Here is a 25,238-nt window from a genome sequence, read left to right as displayed (position 1 = left end):
GGGGGATGGGCCAAAACTATGTCACTTTCTTGGGTCTTTCCACCTTAGGAATTAAAGCAATGAGTGTTTCATTTAATTTATGATTCAGTCTCCCTTCGAATGCTTCTTTTACCATATTCACGTTAGAGCTTCCAACTGTCTCCCATGAGTGCTGATAAAAAGCGGCTTGAAAACCATAAGGTCCCAGAGCTTTCCACGGGCCCAAGCTTTTAACCACTTTATGAATTTCTTCCCAACCAAAAGATTTAGTGAGATTTTCCAAACGGATAGGATATACTTTAGGGAAGCTATGTAGGGAGTGAAGTACCTTTCTAGTAATCATATCATCTTCAAATAAATTGATGAAAAAGCTTGTAACGTGCTCTATAGATTTTCTGGATCACTATAAGATCCCCATTCTCTGTTTGCAGCTCTATTTTATTTCGCCTTCTTCGGATGATTGTAGAGGTGTGAAAGAATTTTATATTTTTATCTCCTTGTAGCATCCATATTTGGGCCCACAAGATTTCTTCTCTACCCAACACCATCTCCAGAGTCTCTAGAACCACCGATGCTTTCCCGGTTTGACCAAAATCCTATGTATCGACCATCGAATCCCCTACATCACCCTTTTTTATGTACTAAATGGGTTCGCTGTAGGGGTTAAGTGTTTTGTTGTGTTGGTGTTACTAGTGCCTCCTTGTTTGTATTAGCATTCCCTTCCCACACGTCATTTTCTCTTTCCATTCCTAAAGCAACAAACCGCGACCCTTTCGCCTGGAAACTCGGATTAATTTCACCATCGGTCTGCTGATTCACCCTCATGTTCCCGCCGACGTCCCTAAATCCGACAGCACCCCCTCCACCATCTCTCTTTTTATATTTGGGTTTTTGTACTAGCATCCAAGGCCTGTATGTGTCCGGTGGTGCATTTCGGTTCCTAGATTAATCCTTACCATCAACCTCTGGTGTATGATCTCCGTCATTCTTTCTCTTCTCATTTTGTTCTACAGCTTCATGGCATGGTTCTTTCTGGTGGCCAAACTTTCCACAACCGACGCATAAAAAGTGGAGAGATTTATACAATATCTGATGAACTCTTCCTTTTCACATGAATTTTGATAGGAGTGGCTTGTTCAAATCAATTTCTACACAAACTCTGGCAAACTTTCCTCTTGTAAACTTTGCAGTGGTTGCATCTATTTTAAACACTTTTCCAATTCTTCCACCTAATTTTGTAAGGAAGATATTGTTAAAGTATTCAATGGGAACGTCTGGGAATCGAATCCATACGAGTAATTTTTTGACTTCTTCTATCGCTGGGTTGAATTATGGTTCCCACCTTCTCACTGACAAGTAGTGGTCTGCAATTATCCAGGGCCCTTAAGTTAATACTCTTTTATAGTCTTCCTTGGATCCAAATTTTGCTATGAAGTAATCATACCCTATGTCAATTAAGTCCCATGATCCCGTAGGTTTCCTCAAAGTTTTCAGTCGGTTGGATAGGAAGATATAAACCACATGCCTTCCTACCAGTTTGATTATAACAGATTGCTTCCATGGCTCTCGGAGGTGTTCCTTTTCCCTCTATGATAAGGTGATGTTTGGGCAGAACAGATCATCCGCAATTGTAAGCACTTACTCTTCTACATTATCAGTTTCCCAATCCGAATAGCAATCTGTGCTAAATCCCTCATTATCGTAACCATCTTCATCCGCCATTGTTCCTTCTCTGCTTTTGAAAAATCTTCGCCTTTCTTTAACCGTATCGACGTAGGTTCGCCTAGTCACAATCTCAGAAGTCTCCCCTTCGAGCAGCAATCGCCCTCGTTTAATTTTCTTGTTGCTCCTTTGCATCTGATCGAGTTCTTCCGGGAAAACTTTCATCGCCGGATTACCTTCTAAAAATGTCTCCATTAGGGTTTTCCTTGGGTTTGGCTTTTCTTAGATCCTCTTTCTTTAAATTTTCACGACATATTCCTTAATATAATAAAATAATTTATATGTGGGACCCCCAATGGTCTTATAAGGGCCCACACAATATGTGTGGCGAAAAAGCATTGGTGCTTCCCCAATCTAGACTTCCATTCTTCGCCCCCCTAATATTAAATCCTGGGTCTGCCCTTGCTTAGATATATTTAGCCCAGTAAAAAAGTCTTGATGTTATTTTTTTCTACAATAACAAATTCAAGTATGATAGACAACATTGGTGTAGATATGTTGGTAGGCTTCATCAATATGTTGCATATTGTTCTTCAGATTTGTTAGTGGAGGTGGGTGCTCTGCGCTAGGGTTTTGTTTTAAATTATTTTTTCCTTCACATTGAGATTCTGATATTGTAAATGCTATACATTTGCTTTTGTTTTCGGTTAGAGAGAGAGATTTAGGTCAAGAAGGTTTAGGGGTGGGTTGTGGTCTCCGGCAGGGAAGGGTTTAGGTCTTTGGTGGCGGCTGTGGGCAGTTTCCGGTGGTGGTGAGCAGTTTTGGGTGAGGGATGGGAAGAAGATGGGTGAAGGGATTATATCCTAATGTTGGGATTAACAAACCCAATAATCTAGTGTGTATTTGAGAAATAATAAAGTAGCTCAGGAAAAATAATCACCACAGACTATAAGAATTTTTACGTGGGAAAACCCTCCAGTATAGTGGGAAAAAACCATGGGACAAATATTGCATCAACCCACTGTGAGAAAAAGAGTAGTACAAACATCCTTGTCATATCAAGAGAACAATCAATTGGTAACAACAAAGATTAAGGTCACTTCAGAAAAAAGAAAAAAAAGAAAAAAGAAAAAAAAGAAAAAAAAGAAAAACCAAGAAAAATACCACATTGCAATATCTGACAAACTATGTTTGCTCTAAATAGATCTGAAGTTGTAAATAGATGATTTCAATGGCAACCAAAACCTCTTTGCTTTTGTTTCTTCTCCTTCTTCTTTTAGAGGAGCAAAAATGCAAGAAGGGAGTTTGAGCTTGATACAAATGGTTAAAATATCTTCTGCTTTATATAATTATCATAGCCCACGTTAACAGATCGAGTCTCTTCCGTTGAGTAAGTGTATACGAACAGAGTGCCACAGGGCAAAGGTCAACCCTGCCATTAATAAACGGATAAGCAAGAAAGAAGGGCCATGGGATCAAATAAAAAATTATTCTATGTTTAAATCCTACATCTCCCACGATCGGTGGGGTGACATCAAGTTTTGGTATGTTCGGAGGTATTATTATTGTCGAACCCAATGCCTACATTGCATTTGTAGGTAAAAGTGTAATTGAACAGACATTGAATAAGACAATATCTGATGGTTCACAAGCGGCTGAGTATTTATTCCAAAAGGGCTTATTCGATCAAATCGTACCACATAATCTTTTAAAAGGCGCTTTGAATAATGAGTTATTCAGCTCCACGGTTTCTTTCCCTTAAACTAAACTTCAATCAATCAAGTAGAGCATTAATTTATTGTGGCAAACAATTATTTAGTTTATCATAATGATAAAATCACAAGAAGAATAGGATTTTCTTTGGTGACAAAAAATTGAATTCTAAGAATAAATTTCGGGTAATTCCTTTTTCTTACTGATCTATTTTTATTTTATTTTATTCTTTTACCTATATTCATGATTAGTAATCGGAAACCTTCTATTAACTGGACAAAAGAATGAACCTTTTCTTACACCAAATTAGGAAAATAAAAATATTTCACGCTTCCTTCGTGCGTATTTCTTACGCATATATATAGAATACAAAGACTGGGATAAAGAAGATATAAACTAGGAATATATAGAACATAAGTATTACATATTTCTATATCTCCCAAGAGCCCTCATTTTGACTTTATCAAGAATCCTTATTGCCAAACTCCAGATAACATGCACAACTAATGTCAATGTTAAGTTGGGTACAACAGGAACTCTCTACAACCAATATATCAACTCAGAGATGAAACTCTCAAGAGATCGAGAAATAGCTCATGGCACAGCAAGAACAACAGCCATGAAATGATCTCACCTGATTCATACACCACTGACGAGTCATCGAGCACAAAAAGGCTCAACCAAAGACCAAGAAGCCTTCAAACAACCAAGAAAATCACCATGAGAGCACCTCACACCAGATGCAACAACAAGAGAGACGATCGCACCACGCAGAGCAGAGCACAAACCTAAAACCAAATCTCATGAACTGAAAACCCTAAACCCCCTTTTGGGGTTAAATGAATTACAACAAAATGAAAGGACTGAAATGCCCCTCATAAAAATAATATATATCCCTCTTAAGATAAAAGGACAAAAATGCCCTTGCTAAAGAACAATTCCAACATCCTCCACCTTGACAATGATTTTGGCTGTGCATTATTACTTGAATCACAAAGAACTTACCAAAGAAACAGAAAAATAAGAAAGTGAATAAAAACTTAAACAACAAGCACCTCCAACATGTTCAATACAATTTTGAACTGGTTAACAGGTACCACTTTAGTCAAAATATCAGCAGGATTGATAGATGTATCAATCTTAACAATCTTGACCAAACCCTTGGAGCTAATATCCCTAATAAAGTGCAACCTCACATCCACATGTTTAGTATGTTCATGAAACATGTTATTCTTAGAGAGACAAATAGCACTAAGAATCACAATGTATAGAGGAACATATATCACCAGAACCAAGTTCTCCAAGGATACCCTTAAGCCAAAGAGCTTCCTTAACAGCCTCATATAAGGCAATATACTCAGCCTCAGTGATAGAAAGAGCAGCCACATGCTGAAGGGAAGACTTCCAACTAATCAAGTTTCGACCAATAGTAAACACATAACCAGTTAAAGATCTTCTCTTATCAAACGCAGCAGCAAAGTCAGAGTCACAAATCCAACAATATTCAGCTTAACACCACAAGTATTATCATACAAAAGTTTATAACTAGCAGCTGAATTATGCAAGTATCTTAAAATCCACAGTACAACAGTCCAATGAACATCACAAGGATGACTCATAAACCCTACAAACTAGCCCAATAACACAGGCTAAATCCGGCCTAGAACAGACCATAGCATACATAAGAGATCCAACACAAGTTTGATAAGTTTTTTTTTAGTTAAAACAACATCGAAATAAGATTTCAACTTAAAATGTGCACCCAAAGGAGTATCAACAACTCTATAATTTGCACTTCCAAATCTAGTAATCAATTTATGCAAGTAACCTAATTGAGACAAAGTAAGAAAGTCATTAGATATATCTCTAAATATGTCAATACCATGATTCTCCTTGAAGCCCCTAAATCCTTCATTTCAAACTCATATTTAAGAACATTCTTCAACTTATAAGAAATTTATCGTTGCAAGCGATGAGCATATCATCAACATACAACAAGAGATAAATAAAAGCATGAGGTTTGAATTCACAATATTACTCACAATGATCATAACTAGCTTCTCCTAAACTTTTTCTTAAGCATAAAAGCATCAAATCTCTTGTACCATTGTCTTGGAGATTGTTTCAACCCATACAAAGATCTCATCAGCAAACAAACCTTTCCTTCATCTCCTTTCATTATAAAACCCTTTGTTTGACTCATGAAAATCTGTTCCTCAGGTCTACCATTCATAACGGCATCCATTTGTTCCAACTCAAGGTCAAATATAGCAACAAGATACAAAAGAACCCAAATTGAGGTATGTCTAATCACAGGTGAGAACACCTCATTGTAATCAATACCTTCAGTTTGGGAATAACCTTTAGCTACTAACCTAGCATTAAACCTAGGTTTTTCAATTCATGAAATTCCAGACTTAAGCTTATAAACCCACTTACAACCAATGACTTTATTACTCTTGGGTCTATTCACAAGCTTCCAAGTTTCATTCCTAACTAAAGAGTCCATCTTTTCTTCCATGGCAACTTACCATTTACCTTTATTAGGGCTATCTAGGGCATCTTTAAAGGTTCTAGGTTCAGTTGTTTCCAACTGATTAGCAATACTAAAGGCAAAAGAAACCAAGTCTGAACTAGAAAGCTCACTTTCACTCATATTAGAAAACCTAGAAGGCTTCCTAATCTCTCTTCTTGCCCAATCCCTAGCTAAGAGATAATTATCTAGGGGTCCTTCTTCAACATCTTCTTGTTTAACTTCCAAAGACCCACTAGGAGAGTCCAAATCAATAGGATCAAGGGTATCTAGATCCATACTAGGCCTACCCTCAAACTCCACCTCAATAAGACTACCATCAAGGTCTTGGGTAATAGGTTCTCTACTAGAAGACTTAGGTTTAACAAACTCCACTTTATTAAACCTAACATCTCTACTAACTACTACTTTCTTGCTTTCAAGACCCCACAACCTATAACCCTTAACTCCATAAGGATAACTTAAGAACAAACACTTTCTACCCTTAGGCTCCAACTTTCCTTTACTTTGGTGGACATAAGTTACACACCCAAAAGGTTTTAAAATACTATAATCACAACTAGCTTTAGATCACTTACTTTCAGGAGTTTCAAAGTCTATAGAGGAATTTGGAGACCTCTTGATGACAAAATAGGTTGTACTTAGGCTAGACTCTAGGCTAGACTCAATGAGCATACACTTCACTCTATCTATGATGGTTCTATTCATTCTTTCAGTTACTCCATTTTGTTGGGGAGTATAAGTGCAAGTTCTATGTCTTTTAATACCATATTCTTTACAAAAATCAATAAAATTTTCATTACAAAACTTAAGTCTATTATCAGTTCTAAGTTTCTTTATCTTCTTATCAGTTTGACACTTTTCATTCAAGAAACTTGTCAAATAGTTTATCTCTAAGAAAATACAACTACACCATCCTAGAGTAATCATCAATAATAGATAAGAAGTATTGTGCACTTGATAGGGAAAGGGAACATTGGGAGAACCCCACAAATTAGAATGTATATAGTCAAGCACATAAGAGGTCTTATAAGTAGAATGAGAAAATTTAGCTTTTATGGAGCTTATCCATGGCACAAATGTCACAAATTTTAAAGTTTATGATTTATTCAGTTTCGAGTGAAAATTTATACACAAATAACCTAGGCCTTTGCTACTATATGACCTAGTCTTTAATGCCACAACTCCACTTCACTTAGTTCTTTGCTAACAATAGAGGCAGCCCCGAGAATCACATTCCCATTGGAGTCCATTCCTCAATTTGGCAGTCAAGACCACTTCATTTTTCCTCACAACCCTAAGACAACTATCTTTAGAACAAGAATGACAACCCTTTGAATCGAATTGATAAGAAATTCCTTAAACCAGGGACAAGTCTAACTTGCTCTAGGTCCCTCACTTTCCCATCATCCAACCTAAATCTTATAGAACCAATACCCTCAATTTCACATGCTTGGTCATTTCCTATAAGAACCTTACCACCTTTGATGGGCCTAAAGGTCACAAAACACTCTCTTCTAGGAGTCATATGGAAAGTACACTCCGAATCAAGGATCCAATTCTCTAGGTCAGAATTAAGTCAAGCAACTAGTGCATCACTAGTAACATTAGCTACATTAGTAGCTTCATTTATCTCATCACCATTCTCCTTTTGCTTTATCAATCTTTCCCAATAGTTCTTCCTAATATGCCCCTCTTTCTTACAATAATAACAAACTTTGCCCTTTGCCTTATTGTTATTATTACCACTGTTATTATTCTGATTATTATTGTTGTTATTCTTACCCACAAACTTCTTCTTTTTCTTATTTTCAAGGTTAATCCTAATTTCAGAATTTCCAATCAAACCCTCACCAGCAGCTTTACCTTTCTTTTCAAATTTCACCTCTATGTCCCTAATCTTAAGAGCTATCACATCATCAAGAGTCACAGATTCTCTACCATATTTAATAGAATTCTTTACACTAACATCAAAATCAGGTAAATAATTTAACAGTAGGACAACAAGTGTATTATCAGATAGCTCTTCATTAAGATCAGCTAAATCACATGATATTTTATAGAATTCGGTCATATTATCACACAAAGATTTAGAAGGATCCATTCTGAAATTAAACAGTTGTTCTTTTAACAAGGCGATGCTAGGTAGGGATGGGGTCATGTATAATTCTTTAAGTTTAAACCATACCTGATTAGCTTCAGTACAACCCCTTACTCTTCTCATAATATTATTTCCCAAATGTAAAATCAAGGTATTATAGCATAACTCCATTATATCATCCTTTTCATCATCAATCATAGAAGAGTGGAGTTTATCAATAATTTTCAAAGCCTTATGGCAGTTGTTTTGTACAAGTATTGCATGCATTCTATTTCTCTAGACAACAAAGTCTCCTTTGCCTTCATACTTGTCAAGCTCATATCGGGTAGGAGCCATGGCAAATAAACAAACAAGGAAATAAATAAGAATACAAATTTCAAAGCCAATTACAGCAAGTAATTTTAATATCAGAGTACTGATAAAACTCAAAATAACAGTCTAGAAGTTTTTTTATACACAAGGTACTACTAGTACATGTAACAACAGACCAATTACAAAATCAGAATCAAGAGAAACATGCTTAAAAATGCCTGAATCTATCAGCAGAAGATATAAACAGCAAAAACCCCAAATTAGATATGCAGTTCACAGTATGTGTTCCATGACTGTATATTGATTCGGTACAAAATGATTCTGATATTCAGTACCGTATTAATGCAGTATGGTTATTTAAATCATTTTGTTCATATTATTCTCGTGCCATTTATCAAATAACACAACTATATCAAACCGTTTTAAATGATATTTATTCAATACGACATAAGCAAGATAATTTTTTTCGGTATTATAAGCAAAGATGATGTTTAAGGCAAGTATTTATATTTGAAAGGTGTGAGCATTACATATTAGATCAGATTTCTCATCTGGTCAATAATGGTAATCTTTCACCCAAAAATTTAAAAAAAAAAAAAAAAAAAAAAAAAAAAACTGGAAAATTGAAGGCGTGGGATTCCACCCTAATTGAACCAAAAAAAGGATTCCATCTTAATTAGGATTTTAAAACGATCTGTTGTTTAGATGACCAATTCCAATGCTGTGGAGAACAATCATGCTTCCAGTTTAGTCCCACATTGGGAATTTCATCTAAAGGTGTTATCTCATAAGGTCATGTCTCCAAAGGATTGAATGCCGAGCTCAGTAGCGGGAGCTTGTAACCAAGGGGGGCAATAAGGTGATTGGATGCTTTGGTACAGCTCTTCTTGTCGGGTCGGATTCAATGGTACAGTTTCTGGCTTGCCCGTTCCAAGTGAGGAGTTGAGCCATGTGGTTTAGGCGAAGGCTTGGACTTCATGGCTCTTAGAGTGGAGGGCAATGCGTCAGGCTGGTTTCACAGAGCAGCGATAACCTCCCGCTCCTAACGGTGGAAGGATTACAAGCTGGTGTGCCTTGAACCCATTGTGCCCCAAGAGGTGTCTCCAGTCGGACAATCACTTTTTTTATTTTTATTTTATTTCCTAAGAATCCTTCCAAATGGGACAACTTCCCCCAACCTCATATGAATAAAATGACCATAACACCCAAGCCTATTGTTTTTGAAATGGATATAATGACCATTGTTGGGAATAAACCCAAATACGCAACGGATCAAACACACAACATACACATAACACAAAGATTACTTGATTCATGTCAAATGACCTACATCCAAAGGTGCAAGGGTGGACTCACTAAGGGGCCGGGGGGTGGGCACCCCCGGATTTTTAATTTTTTTATAATTCCTTTAGTTTTTCACTTTTTATATTAGTATTCTTCATTATTTTCATTTTTTTTTCACATGTGAAATGTCACTATTTGCCCCCCTTCAATATTGATAACAAATTTTATCACTTTTTTTTATTTTTATTTTCATGGATAAAATGACCATAAGCCATGGATGAAATGATCAAATGCCCAAGCCTATAATATATATTTTCAAAGTTTTTGAAATGGATATAATGACCACTGTTGGGAATAAACCCAAATACGCAACGGATCAAACACACAACGCACACATAACACAAAGATTACTTGATTCTGTCAAATGACCTACATCCAAAGGTGCCAGGGTAGACCCACTAAGGGGCTGGGGGCCACCCCCGGATTTTTAATTTTTTTTATAATTCCTTTAGTTTTTCACTTTTTATATTAGTTTTCTTCATTTTTTTTTCACATGTGAAATGTCACTATTTGGCCCCCCTCAATATTGACAACAAATTTTAAAGGTAAAATAATGGGTATAAATGTCATCTCTAGTTAAAAACTAATTCATCAATCTCTATTTATTCTCCCCTCTCTTCTCTCTCACATCTTTTCTTCCTATTTATTCTCTTCTATTTCTATAAACGTGGGTTAAAGGAAATTTTTGAAAAAAAAATCTCATTAGGTATTCAAAATGTCATTCTTAATTAGAAACTAACTCCTCAATTCCTATTTATTCTCTCATATCTCATCTCTCCTCTTCTCTTCCTATTGTTCTCTTCGGTTTTTTTTTTCCTATTATTTTTCTTCCTTTTTTATAGGCGTCGGTTAAGGAAAATTTGGGAAAAAAATATTCTCCACAATTAGGTACTCTTTCTCTTTCTCAATTTATTTACTGTTTATCTTTTTTTCATTTTTTTATTCTTTATTTTATTTTATTTTATATTCTTTGTTTCTTTATTTCTTCTAAAATTTTTGTTATTTTATTTTATATTGTAAATAAAATGTCTATAGTTAATAAGGTAACTAACTACCATTGGTTTGCAACTGACTTTTTATGGTTGAAGTCATGTATATATATTGTTTTAACTAATGTTTTAATTTACCTCTATCTGTTGAAAAAAAAAAATATATATATCATTATCAATAATTTACCTATTTTTGTAAATATATGATAACATAATCATTTTTTTTTGGTAACAAATAAACGGGGTTTAGCAACCCTGAAAAAGAAAACTACTCAAGCATGCAAATCTTATCCGCCAGTAGGATCTCCTCCAATTCTTGGAATGGATCCAGAAAGAATCGCGAAGGTTCCTCTAAAGAAGTCGGTCTCTTCGTGATCCAGTCAGCAGCGTAGTTGGACTCCCGGTACGCATGTTGGAATCTAATTTCTTCATAGCTTCCCACTTCTTCCTTTATTGCATGCACCACTCTTGCTACTTTACCTTGTATTCTTGCATTAGGCTTTAACAGATCAATAGCTTTGAGAGAGTCTGATTCCACATATAAAGGCATGAAATTCTTTTCGCGTGCAACGTTAATTCCTTCATAGATCGCCTGCAATTCAGCTTCTAAAATATTCATCTTCATTTTTCTCTTCACGAATCCTTCAAGGAAGCTGCCTTCTGTGTTGCGAATTACACCTCCTATCTGACTGTATTCTCCTTTGCATAGTGATGCATCCACATTTATTTTGAACCATCCTTTGTCAGGATTAATCCATCCACCAGCATTTCTAGGGCATTTGGGTTTTATTATTTCCTCTCTATTCGTTCCCCACATCGATTTAACTTGGTCGAACAGGTCTAAACAAAGCTCTGCACCGTTTCCTAGTATGGTGAAGATTTCTTCATGGCTTTCTGTATTTCTCCAAAACCAATTTTTATACACCACACAACTGTACTTTATCGCCCAATCTGGGTACCAACCTTGAATTTTTCCACATATATTGAGCGTTACCGCCTTTTGATTACTCCTAAAGAACCATGATTGCATTGACTTCGGTAGTAGTCTATTCCAAATGCCAAGAGCAAATGAACAATCTCTAAAAATGTGAAGTGTACTCTCTGATTCGCATAAACAGAATCTGCATGATGCATGAGATTGAAGCTTCATTTTTCTCAATCTAACATTTGACAGCAGTTGATTGTGACTGAGAATCCACAAGAAATTACAAATTCTGTTTGGCATCTTGAGTCCCATAGTTTCTTCCAATAGTTTGCATTGAATATTGGATTCGATATAGACTCCTTCTCCGCCTCAAGCATCTGGTACGCCATTTTAATGGAAAAGCAGCCATTTGGAGATGGGTACCAGAGCAAAATGTCACACCCTTCCTCCTCCTTTGGTGTTGGATGTTCTAGAATTTTTGTGCATATTTCCAATGGGAGGAGATGCTAAAGCGATCCCATCGCCATTCATAATTGTCATCAACATAATTGTAGATTTATTCTTTCATCATATCTTTTGAAATTTGACCCGTGGCTTCATCTATAAGGCGTTTCCCTGCTGCGATCCAATTATCCTTCCAGAAAGAAATTCTTTTCCCATTACCTACCATAAACTTGCAATTTTTTTGAACCATTTGAGCCATCCTACTCATTGCTTTCCAAATGGGGGAGTCAGTAGGGCAGGTAGCAAACCTTTCTTTCCGTTGATCACCTTCGTATTTAGCTTTGAAAATTGCCGTCCACATGTTTTCTTGATTCATAAAATCCCATACTAATTTCATCAAAAATGCTTCATTTACTGTCACCCCATCTCCTTTGATTTACATAATGTTTCCCAACGAATGAGATGAGCCCGTTTTTGACTCTGAGTGGTCTCCCTACACAAAGCCGCGAGCTACCTTCTCCACTTCATGTAATATTCCTTTAGGGAGGGGTCCTGATTGCATTGAATAGATGGGAATTGACATAACTACTGATTTCGCAAGAGTAACGCTTAACTTTCTCCAATATTTGCTTATAATTCTCCTTCTTAATTCTTCCATTCCAAATTTGAACTCCAAGGTACCGACCAATATCTTTTGTTTGCGTAAATCCACTTGCCTGGGTAATTTCTTTCGCTCGCTCTCTATTAGTATTTTTTGAGAAGAAAATTCTTGTTTTTGGGATGCTTACTTTGCTGCTAGAAGCTTCGCAAATATCGTCCAGACACCTATTAATAATTTCAATTTGTTACATCGAGGCTTCCGAGAAAAGTAACATCATCTGCAAACATTAGGTGAGATACATTTGGGTAAGATCTTCCCACTTTAATTGGTTTCCACCTATTATTGGAGATCGTATCTTGAATGCAGTGATCTAATCTTTCAATGCACAAGTCGAAGATGTAAGGTGATAAAGGATCACCCGGATTCCTCTCGATGGTTTGAATGGAGTCGTAGCTTAACCGTTCCATAGAATACTTAAATTGGAAGATGTAATACAATCCATGATTAATTCTACTAATTTATTTGAGATTCCCACCATAATAAGGGTCTGCTTAATAAAATCCCATCGCAGACGATCATAAGCTTTTTCTAAATCAATCTTAATAGCTATGTTGGAAGTTCTTCTAGATGTGCTTCTCACAAAATGGAATATTTCTTGAGCAGTGATGATGTTCTCTTGTATATGTCTTCCTGGGACGAAACTGACTTGATTAGGAGAAATCCAATCTGGCATGAATTCTTTCCACCGATCTGTGATAGCCTTAGTAATTTTTAAGCTCACAATACCGAGGGAGATGGGCCAAAATTGTGTCACTTTCTCGGGTCTTTCCACCTTAGGAATTAAAGCAATGAGTGTTTCATTTAATTTATGATTCAGTCTCCGTTCGAATGCTTCTTTAACCATATTCACGACAGAGCTTCCAACTGTCTCCCATGAGTGCTGATAAGAAGCGGCGTGAAAACCATAAGGTCCAAGAGCTTTCCACGGGCCCAAGCTTTTAACCACTTTATAAATTTCTTCCCAACCAAAAGATTTAGTGAGAATTTCCAAACGGATAGGATATACTTTAGGGAAGCTATGTAGGGAGTGAAGTACCTTTCTAGTAATCATATCATCTTCAAATAAATTGATGAAAAAGCTTGTAACGTGCTCTATAGATTTTCTGGATCACTATAAGATCCCCATTCTCTGTTTGCAGCTCTATTTTATTTCGCCTTCTTCGGATGATTGTAGAGGTGTGAAAGAATTTTATACTTTTATCTCCTTGTAGCATCCATATTCGGGCCCACAAGATTTCTTCTCTACCCAACACCATCTCCAGTTCCCTTTTGAGGTTTTTCTTTAAATTAATAAGGAAAGGATTATAGTTCCCATCAGCCCTTTTCTTTTGAATACCTCCAAGGCGAGCATGCAATCTTTTTTTTGCTGCTTTTATATTACCAAACTTGGTAATATTCCATTCTCTCAGATTATCTGCATTCGTGATAAGGCTTTAGGAATCGCCTCAGTAGCCTTTCAATTGTCCTTTATCACCTGCAAAAAGTCTTCATGAGTAGTCCACATTGCCTCAAATCTAAAAGGCTTTGTAAAGCATCGTTTTTCTTTTTTGTTGAGATCTATAATCAAGGGGTGATGATCCAATTTTATATGCGGCACCACACAAACTATTGCATCATGAAAGTGCACTCTCCAGTCAGTGTTACAAACTCCTCTATCAAGTCTTCTGAATATTCTTCTTCTTCCTTCCCACTTAGGACCTCACCAAGTGTATTTGGTTCTTGTGTAGCCCATGTCAAACAAACCGCATCTGTCAAGGGTAGTTCTAAAATTTCCACACTTTCTCTTGGAAACCTCCACTCCCCCTTTAGATTCAGAATTGTTTAGTATGTCATTAAAATCACCTGCCACCATCCAAGGTCCTGCATAATTTCTTTCAGCCACAGCTAGATCTTCCCACATAACTTTTCTGATAGCTTCATTTGAATTTGCATAAACAACAGCAAAAAACCATTTTGGAAAACACCCCCTGAGTGGATTACAATCAAACCCCAGAAAACGGCCCCCTCACTCAACGGAAGTGTTTAACACAAATGTAATGTCTATTTGCCCCATAAAAAAAATTAAAAAATGACAACCTCAAAAACAAAAACAAATACCCAAAACTTATATTTTCCAATAAATGGCGAGGGACACACACAAGGTACAATATGAGATTCAACCAACAAACATATATTTCCAATATTTAGCTAATATAACCAATTCCATTCCATTCTTAAAAAAACAAGCCTCATCGATCAAAAAAATAAAAGTAATTCTCAAGAATAAGAAGTATAATAACAAAAAGAAAAGAAATAGGGTATGAGTAAAATTTCCACCTCATACTCGACACGGGCTATTTGCGTAGTGTTCAACAAGTGTTCTCCATTATTTCCCTTTTTTTTTTTTTCCTGTTATCAACTATTTCAAATAGGAGACATTGTTTATGCTCTTGCATGCGAAGAATAGAAGTTCAGATTAGGGAAGCACCAATGTTTTTTCGCCACACATGTTGTGTGGGCCCTTATAAGACCCATTGGGGGTATCACCTATGAATTATATTACTATATTAAGGAATAGGTCCACATATATTTTGTGGGGCCCACGCATATTTGACAAAAATAGGTAAATTAAAGCATCAGCACAAAAAAAATTACACATGATTTCAACCCTAAAAAGTCAGATGCAAACCATTTTTTTTAAGGTAAGAGATGCAAACTAATGGTAGTTAGTTAATTTACTAATTATAGACATTTTATTCACAATATAAAATCAAATAACAAAATTGCAGAAAAAATAAAGAAATAGAGAATATAAAATCAAAAAATATTTAAAAAATGAGAAAAATATAATCAATGTTATAAATAATATTGATTGTAAATATCCATCATCCCCCAATAGACAATACTTCCAATTGAAGATCTCAACCACCTCAGCATACAATCTTGGTGATTCACATTCCCATCTCAATTGAAGATTACAGTGATCTCAACACGCAATGTTGGCAGTCAATATTTCCATTCTATGCACCTTCTATCTTGGGCGGAAATGTATCTTTCCATATCAAGAATAGCTTATTGTGTGCAAGAATCATGTATTGTATTTCCATATTAGAGTAGATGCTCCTTCTACTATAAATATGTAATGCACTCAACTGAATGAATTGGTTCTGATTGAACTCATCTTGTCTTTCTTCTTTGTATTCAATATCTTCTTTATTTTATAACACGTTATCAACACGATTCCGCTTGAAGAACGAATCCACTCGAAGTATTGCGTTTTGAGAAGAAAGACAGCAGACTATGTATCATTATGTTTTCTATTCCAAAGTGAAAAGAATGATCGACCTCCTCGCACGTTTTTGTAAACAATGGAGTTTACCTTATCCATCTTGAAATGTAAGTGCATCATAATAAAAATGTATGTGTTTTATTGAATCTAAGAATCAATCAAATAATAAGATATTATGTTGCTTTAACGATTGTGGTTTTATTTATTGTATATAGTGGTTGCTAGCTTTGCACCACAAATATTGTTAAATGCACCTGAAATTGCAAGATTTGAAACTGTAAATGAATACAGTTCTACAGATGCACATGAAGTTGCAAGATTTAAAACTGTAAATAAGTACAGTTCTGCAGATGCACTTGAAGTTGCAAGATTTGAAACTGTAAATGAATACAGTTTTGCAGATGCACTTGAACTTGCAAGATTTGAAACTGTAAATGAATACAGTTCTGTAGATGCACATGAAGTTGTAAGATTTGAAACTGTAAATAAATACAGTTCTGCAGATGCACATGAAGTTACAAGATTTGAAACTGCAAGATTTGAAACTGTAAATAAATACAGTTCTGTAGTTTTTGAAATTAATTCTCTTTTAAAATTATAAGGAGAAAATATTATTCATGAAAATATCCCAGCAAATTTTCAAGTTTCAGATTTGTTGTTACAATAGTAATATTGTAAAAGGAGTTTTAAGGAATACTCTGAATGATATCATGCCTATTTGTGGCTGAGTAAAATAATGGACTATTAATGAAAAGTCATGAAGCTCGTCTTATTGGTTCTGTTCCATTCCCTGAAGTGAATGCAACAATTCATGATATGCCTAAAAGAAGGCAAAATTAAGATTATGGTCATGATTGTGGAAGAGGATGAGACAAAAGACGGAATAATTATCGTCATTATTATGAAAATAAATAAGAGAATAATAAGGATTCTCAATATAACAATTCAAGGAGTGAAGATAATATTTGTTACCGATATGGTATGAAAGCCATTAGACATGTATTTGTCGTACTCCACAATATTTAATTAAGTCTTGTCAAGCCTTAATTAAAGAAATAAAAATAATGTGGAGATAAATTGGAATTTCCATAATCATGATACTTGAGCAATTATTGCCTATAAAAAAATGATGATTTTAATGGCTTCATAGATACTACACATCTAGATGCTGCAAACTCCTTTGAAGATAATAGTTGAAGATTTGGTTATGGTTATTTTATTTGATGACACGGAAGCCAATGTTCATACAAGAATTGTTAGTACAACAATGATTGGAAGCTCCGGAAGAGCTAATCTATTATTATCTGGGAGATAAAATTGGCTATGAATAATTCATTATTTTGTAGTAAGTCTCAAAGAAACTTATTAAGTTTCAAAGCTATTTGCCAAATTGATTATTAGATTGAGACTACAAATAATGGTATAAGTAAATATCTATACAAAGGTATTAGATATTTCTCCCAATTTGTACTACACGAATATCGCATGGTTGAAATACATGCTTGGGTAAATCAAATGAACATTGATTCCAATAATTTTATTATTTGACATGACCGGTTGGACAATCCCAGATCAAGTATGATGCAAAAAACTATTGAAAATTCAATTGTCATCCATTGAAGAACCAGAAGATTCTTCAATTAAGTGAATTTTCTTGTATTGCTTGTTCTTAAGAAAAATTTATTATTAAATATTCACCAGCAAAAATTGAGATTGAACATTCTACGTTTTTAAAACGTATAGAGGGTGAAATATATGGGCTCATTCACCCATCATGTGGACCATTCAGATAATATATGATTTGAATAGATGCATCTATAAAGTGATCACATGTATGTTCATTATGAACTCACAATTTGGTGTTTGCGAGATTGTTTGCTCAAATAATGAGATTAAGAGCATAATTTATGGATTATAAGATAAAGACAGTTTGTCTTGATAATGCTGGTGAATTTACATCTCAGGCTTTATGATTATTGTATAACAACTGAGATCACAGTTGAATAGCCTGTTTTTATGTTTATATCTAAAATGGTTTAGTAAAATCATTTATTAAATGTCTCCAATTAATAGCTAAACCATTGGTTATGAGAACAAAGCATTATTTGTACGCATCAGGCCAAAAGGTTGTCATAAATTTTCCCTATTACAATTGGCTTATGGTCAGAAGCCAAGTATTTCTCATCTTAAAATTTTTGGATGTGCGGCTTACGTTCCAATTGCTCCACCACAGCGCACAAAGATGAGTTCCAAAATAAAGTTGGGAATATATGTTGGATATAAATCTCCTTATATAATTCAATATATTGCTAAGGATAGGAAATTTATTTAATGCAATACTTGCTGAGTATTATTTTGATGAATTAGTTTTTCCAATATGAGGGGGAGATAATAAACAGTTGGAAAAAGAGATTGATTGTATGCATTATCATTATCTCATTAGATCCTCGCACTGAGCGCTATGAACTTGAAGTTCAAAGGATAATGCAATAAATATTATAAATCAACTGCCAGATTTGCTGACCTGCTAAGAGTTACTAAATCTCATATTCCAGCTGTAAATGCTCCAATTATAATTGATGTCCTAGTAGGACAATCTATCAGTGCAAATGAAATTAAACCACGTTTAAAACGTGGAAGATCAATCGGTTCCAAGGATAAAATCCTAGAAAAAGAAAGGAGCAAATGATCAAGATGGTCATAAAATGGAGACAATTGATTATGAAAATCTTGAAGACATAACTTTCTATGAAACCCCAAAAGAGGTTTAGGTACCTGAAAATAATGAAGAGATCTCGATTAGTTATGTCATTGTAGGAAAAAGATGAAACCGAAAATATAAAGTTGTCGACCACAACTTTTGCATATAATGTTTTTGTTGAAATAATGCAACAAGACGAGGATCTTGAATATAAATTTGTTGATGAATATAAATCAAGAAATGATTGGCCAAAATGTAGAGACGCAATTCAAGCAGAATTGAATTCGCTTGAAAAATAAAGTTTTTTGGACCTATAGTCCAATATCTGAAGGTATAAAGCCAGTGGGGTACAATTGATGTAAAACCCAGCCCTAACCCTGACCCGGAAACCTTGTTATTTGTAGGTCCGATGACCCGAAGTAAAGTAAGAAGTCAACTTTGGGCCATCCCAGTAGAGGACTTGGTGTCTGGCTTTGAATCCATGAAAGTTGATGATGAAGTTTTATTTATGGAAACTGAATCTTGATGAAGATCGGATTAGTTGATGGACTTGGAGTGGTCTCTATCTTGGTTTGAAGGCATTTCTACCTATTAGGTAAGTCACTTGGCATGTGTGCAAAACCCCTTTAGGATTGGATTTGATCTGGGCCTTCAATTCCCTGTTTTGGATTTCTTTGTCAAGCATTGGTCGATTGATTGGTCGATTTGGACCAGTCGACCAATCCACTCGACCAATGAGTGCTGTCTTTGGCAATTAGGTTTTTCTTGCTCTATTTAAGTCCAATCTCGAGTCCACTTCGTATTTGCTGCCTCCAAACTCTTTGGAACGAACCAAAGACCTCTGCAAGTCATCTCCCTTGCATCCTTGGTGTTTTCTTGACGGATCTTCGTCGAAACTCTTCCTTTTGCATCAATAGGTATGTCTACACTCTCTTCTTCTCCATTATCTCTTATTTTCTTTCCTTTTTGAGTTGAGACAGTAGAGGAGATGCTGCATTCTCTGTTGCAAACATCTCTGGACTTGTTCTCATGATCATCCTAAGGATTAGAGGCTAGAACAATGATCTTAACCATGATCATTGCAAGCTTTTGAAGGAATCATGATCAAAGCATGATCTAATCTTTGTTAAACTTCTGATTTGAATTCTGATCTCCTTGGATCTTCTATTCTGATCATGTGAGTAGTTAATTACTATGTTTTCTTTTCATGATCCATGATCTATCAATCTCTAGTTGTTCTCTTCTACCATACTATGTGTTCTTCATGAATCATGGTAGTTACATATATGGTAGGTTTTGTTTCCTTATTTAGATTTATGCTTTTAAGCCTATTTCCTTGAAGATCTAAGTATGTTTTCATGATACCTTTACCTGAAGCAATGATCCATCATCCTATTGTTCTTGTCTTTGATTTCTATTTCAAATTCTTCAAAATCCATGGTTGATCTAATTATGGTAACTTTTTGTTTCCTAATTTGGATCTTGATGGCTTGATTGGATTAGTGTTTTGAGGTCCCCTATATGTTAGAATACTACTGATGTAGTTTACCCCTTGATTAGTACCCTTTTGAACCACCAAATTCGGATTTCATATCTTAAAACTCTGTTTTTTTAGGCTACTGTCTGCATTGGTCGATTGATTGGTCGATTTGGACCGATCGACCAATCCACTCGACCAATGAGTTCAAAGCAACTCCGGAATTGGTCTGTGTTGGATGTTTTGGTATCTTTTCTGTTAGGGATCTTTCCTAATATGTTGTATACACTTGTTTAGGACCTTCTTCTCAAGTTTGCCAAGATCTTACTTGATTTCTTAGGATTCCTTTGCGAGTTATAAAAGGTAAGGATGGTTATTTCCTTAATTACATAGATAGCATGAATCTAGTTTCTATATTTGAATGTCATTGATATGTTTCCTTAATTAGATTCTTACAATGATATACTACTGTTGCATAACCTTGATTACAGTAGCATTGCTTAAATTGATTCATGTATGATTTACTTACCAATTATATACAAGTTGATTGTAATTATTGATTTCTTTCCATATATGAAGTTACCATATATGTGATGATATGAATTGATGCATGTGTATGCTTAAGTATGGTTTGGAAAGGAGAGGTGTCCTTTTGACACTTCTGTCCTTGGACTACTACGGAATATTATGGGATGTTTCCGGAGATGCCCTATGGACACCTTCCTAAACTGTTGGATGCCATATCTAGGATTGTCTAGTAGTGTTTGGCTAGGATGTCCTGTTATGTCAGACCCTATTCGAAGGGGTATTGAGACCGAACGACCCGTGGTAGCAATGGGGATTCATGGGCGCTCAAGACCGGTAACCAACCCGTGAGAGGACAGGAATCACATTGTGGGGGCCATTTATTGGTAGGGTTGCATATGGTTAGACTTGGGCTCACGGGCGCTTAAGACCGGTAACCAACCCGTGAGAGGACGTGAGAGCTTCCCGTTTACCATATGTGGATGATCAATAGGGTTGATGAGTCCGTAGTCAGGGACTATGAGGACTCTAGTGTGAAGGATACCGGAAAGGATCGTCAGGGATGAGGAATGGACGTATCTGGATCTGACTTGATCTAACTAAGTAGAAGATTTGCATTTGGCTAGGTTTTACCCTGACATGCGCTGGTACTTATGCCAAATGGCTGTGAGAGAGTGTGTTGACTTAACCTCCTGCCATGGTTAGTCTTGAGGGATGAAGGACCCATTACCAATCGGCTGCTCAAGACCGGTGAAATGATCCGTGAGAGAATCCAAGATATCTTAAATGGTTGAGGATGTGAGCGGACCTTCCTAAAGAAGTACGGTGCTATGACTTAAAGCATGTCTGCCAATAGAGACCAGCATACATAGAGTTAGATTCATTCATTCATTGCTTGTCTCATACCATACTGCATTTATGTTTGTTCTGAAATCCTGCCATTTATGATATTATGGATTTAACTGCCTTACTGAGTTTCTTTGAAACTCATTCCTTTATTGTACAATGTTTGTTAGACTATCCTGCAGGTACTGAATACTATGACGGTCCCTACGAAGAAGCGAAAGGCGAGGAGGCATATCTCCAGGAAGGTGATTGCGGTTACAACAATTACACTGAAGATTCCGCAAGTGGTTATGCTCCGTACAATGCTTAGTCCGACCATTGAGTGGAAGCGTCCTTGTGCCATTTATGAGATTTACACTTATAAGGATGTTGTCTATAAAGTGGAGAACAATTTAGTTACCCATTGTACTTGCTACTGGGATTAGATTTTGTCTAGTTTATTCTTTGTTCGAGCTACTTTTCCGCTGGTTGTAGAGTGGGATTTTTGCTTCACTTACATATCTGTTTTTGACACTCTGATTATATCTAGTATCCTGATTATTTATGATTCATTCTTCCCTTATTGGATCTATGGTTTATCTTCCGCACTTTTATTATGATTTTTCATGATTATGTTATTGTTTATGTGGGAGGTTGATTACTTAATACCTGATCTTCGGGCTGTGGATCACACTCTCGGGTATGCCAGATAGGGTACCGGCTGGGAGGACGTGACAATTGAGTTTTCTGCGAAAAATGAAATAAAGAATGAAATCGTGATATATATAAAGCATGAATTGTGGCACAAGAATTTTCGCAGATGCTTGGCATTGATTACATGGAAACATGTTCTCTTGTGGTGGATGCAATCACCTTCAGATATCTTATTAATCTGGCAGTATATGAAAATTTTGAAATGCGTTTAATGGATATTATTACAGCCTATGGCTCACTCGAGTGTGAAATATATATGAAAATCTCTGAAGGATTCAAAATGCCTGAAGCACATAAAAATTCCTAGGAAGTTTTTTCAATAAGGCTTCAGAGATGATTATGACATATATGATATAATCTCCTTAGTGGATATTTACTAAATGAAAAATATAAAAAATGATCCAATTTATTACTGTGCCTTTATTAAAGATATGGATCTAATTTTAGTAAGTGTATATGATGATGATTTAAATATCATCGAAACTCCTGAAGAGTTTCCAAAAGCAGTAGAGTATTTGAAGAAAGTTGAAATGAAAATCTTGAAAAGACAATGTTTTGTCTTGACTTGTAAATTGAGCATTTGACGAATGAAATATTCGTTCATCAATCAACTTATATAAATAATATTTTGAAAAGATTTTATCTATATAAAATATATCCATTGAGTACCCCAATGGTTGTGAGATCGCTCAATATAAAGAAATATTCATTTTGACCCCAAGAAAATAGTGAAAAATTTCTTGATCATAAAGTACCATACTTAGTGCAATTGGGGCATTAATGTATATTGCTAATAGTATAAGACCAAATATATCATTTTCTGTAAGTGTATTAGCAAGATTTATCTCTTCTCCAATATGAAGAGACTGAAATGTTATAAAACATATATTTCAGTATATTCGAGAAATTATTGATATGATATTATTTTATGAATGTGGACATCAACTTACTTGTTATGCAGATGCAAGATTTTTATCTGATCTATATACAATTAGATCTCAAACAGGCTATTTATTCACAAGTGAATGTTAGCTATTTTATATTTGGTTTAGATCAATGATACAACATATTCAGCAGGAAGCATGCAGTCTGCTATTAGAAGAAGTGGTTTGAACAATATTATATGAAGACTATGCTGCATGCACAACTTAATTGAAGCAAAGATACATCAAAGGAGATAGAACGATACATATTTCACCGTAATTCTTCTTTATTCATGGTCTTCAATGAAATGGTGAAATCGATGTTCAACAAACTCGTTCAAGTGATAAGTTGACAGATTTGTCTATTGAGAAGTTACATACTTCAAATCTTGAGAAGTTGGTATATGATATTAGAATGTACGTATTCAAAGATACTCAATGATGTTATCATCAGGGGGAGTAAAATACGTGCTGCACTTTTTTTTTCCCTTAACCAAGGTTTTGTCCCACTGGGTTTTCCTGGTAAGGTTTTTAATGAGGCAGCTACCAATACGTATTATTTAGATATGTATACTCTTTTTCCTTCACTAAGATTTTTTTCCCATAGGGTTTTTCTTAGTAAGGTTTTAACGAGGTACATTATCTATTGATGGACATCCAAGGGGGAGTGTTATAAATAATATTGATTGTGGATATCCATCATCCCCCAATAGACAATACTTCCAATTGAAGATCTCAACCGCCTCAGCATACAATCTTGGTGATTCACATTCCCATCTTAATTGAAGATTACAGTGATCTCAACATGCAATGTTGGCAGTCAATATTTCCATTCTATGCACCTTCTATCTTGGGTGGCAATGTATCTTTCCATATCAAGAATATCTTATTGTGTGCAAGAATCATGTATTGTATTTCCATATTAGAGTAGATGCTCCTTCTACTATAAATATGTAATGCACTCAACTGAATGAATTGGTTCTGATTGAACAAATCTTGTCTTTCTTCTTTGTATTCAATATCTTCTTTATTTTATAACAAACAATAAATAAATTGAAAAAGAAAAAGAGTACCCAATTGTGGAGAATATTTTTTTCCAAAATTTCCTTAACACACATTTATTGAAAGAGATGAATAAATATGCAAAAATAAACTAAAGATAATAAGAAGGAAAAAAGAGAGGAGAGAAGAGAGATGAGAGATGAGATATGAGAGAATAAATAGAGATTGAGGAGTTTCTAATTAAAAATGACATTTTAAATATCTAATAAGGTTTTTTTTCAAAAATTTCCTTTAACCCACGTTTATACAAAGATGAGAGAATAAATAGGAAGAAAAAATGTGAGAGAGATAAGACGAGAAAATAAATAGGGATTGAGGAATTAGTTTTTAGATAGAGATGACATTTATACACATTATTTTACCTTTAAAATTTATTCTCAATATTGGGGGGGGGGGAATAGTGAAATTTCACATGTAAGAAGAGAAAAAACAGGAAAAATAAAGGAAATTAACATAAAAAAAGAGAAAATACAAGCAATTATGAAAAACTACTAAAAATCCGGGGGGGGGGGGGTATGCCCCCCGGCCCCTTAGTAGGTCCACCCTTGCTCCTATAACTTGCAATCCCCCTTAGATTCTGTATGACTTTGCAACATTTTCACCACTAATCCGTGGTTCCAAGATAACAATACAATCTGGACTATATATATTTCTATAATGCTTAATTGCAGAGGTGAAGGATTTGTTACCTACACCTCTACAGTTCCAAACAAAAATCTTCATAAAACAAATTAAAGAGAGCGAGTTACCTCCCTATCGATCGTCATCGCATTTGCATCAGGGTTTGATATAGCCATCAGCAAATCCTCCTTCTCATCTTGAAACATCGATTTTCCACTTCCAATTAGGGGGTCAGGCGGTTTTTCATGATCTCTATATTCTTACTTCTTCCGAACAGGGTTACTTTTCCTAGGTTCCGTCCTGTTAGTTTTCCTTCAAATGAGGCAGGATTTATAATTCCAGCTCCACCATTATCGCCCTGTAGAGTAACCGCTTGTTGAAGCTCAATGTTTTGATATTGGGTGATTCTTTGTTGGGCGTTTGCAACATCTATTGGGAGCTCAAAATTAATTTGCATTT

The 25,238-nt window shown here is 35.4% G+C and overlaps 1 non-coding gene across 1 annotated transcript; it reads left to right on the top strand.

Moving 5' to 3' along the window:
* Positions 1–9,115: 9,115 nt before the first annotated feature.
* On the top strand, positions 9,116–9,423 carry LOC149011525 (signal recognition particle RNA). The gene has a single exon (XR_016174919.1).
* Positions 9,424–25,238: the final 15,815 nt, after the last annotated feature.

This window comes from Hakea prostrata, chromosome 7, assembly GCF_041222555.1.
Source record: "Hakea prostrata isolate BN-2017 chromosome 7, UWA_Hpros_2, whole genome shotgun sequence".
Classification (NCBI taxonomy): Eukaryota; Viridiplantae; Streptophyta; class Magnoliopsida; order Proteales; family Proteaceae; genus Hakea; species Hakea prostrata.
The sequence above is the reverse complement of the archived record's forward strand: the minus strand, read 5'-3'. Positions and strand labels throughout refer to the sequence as shown.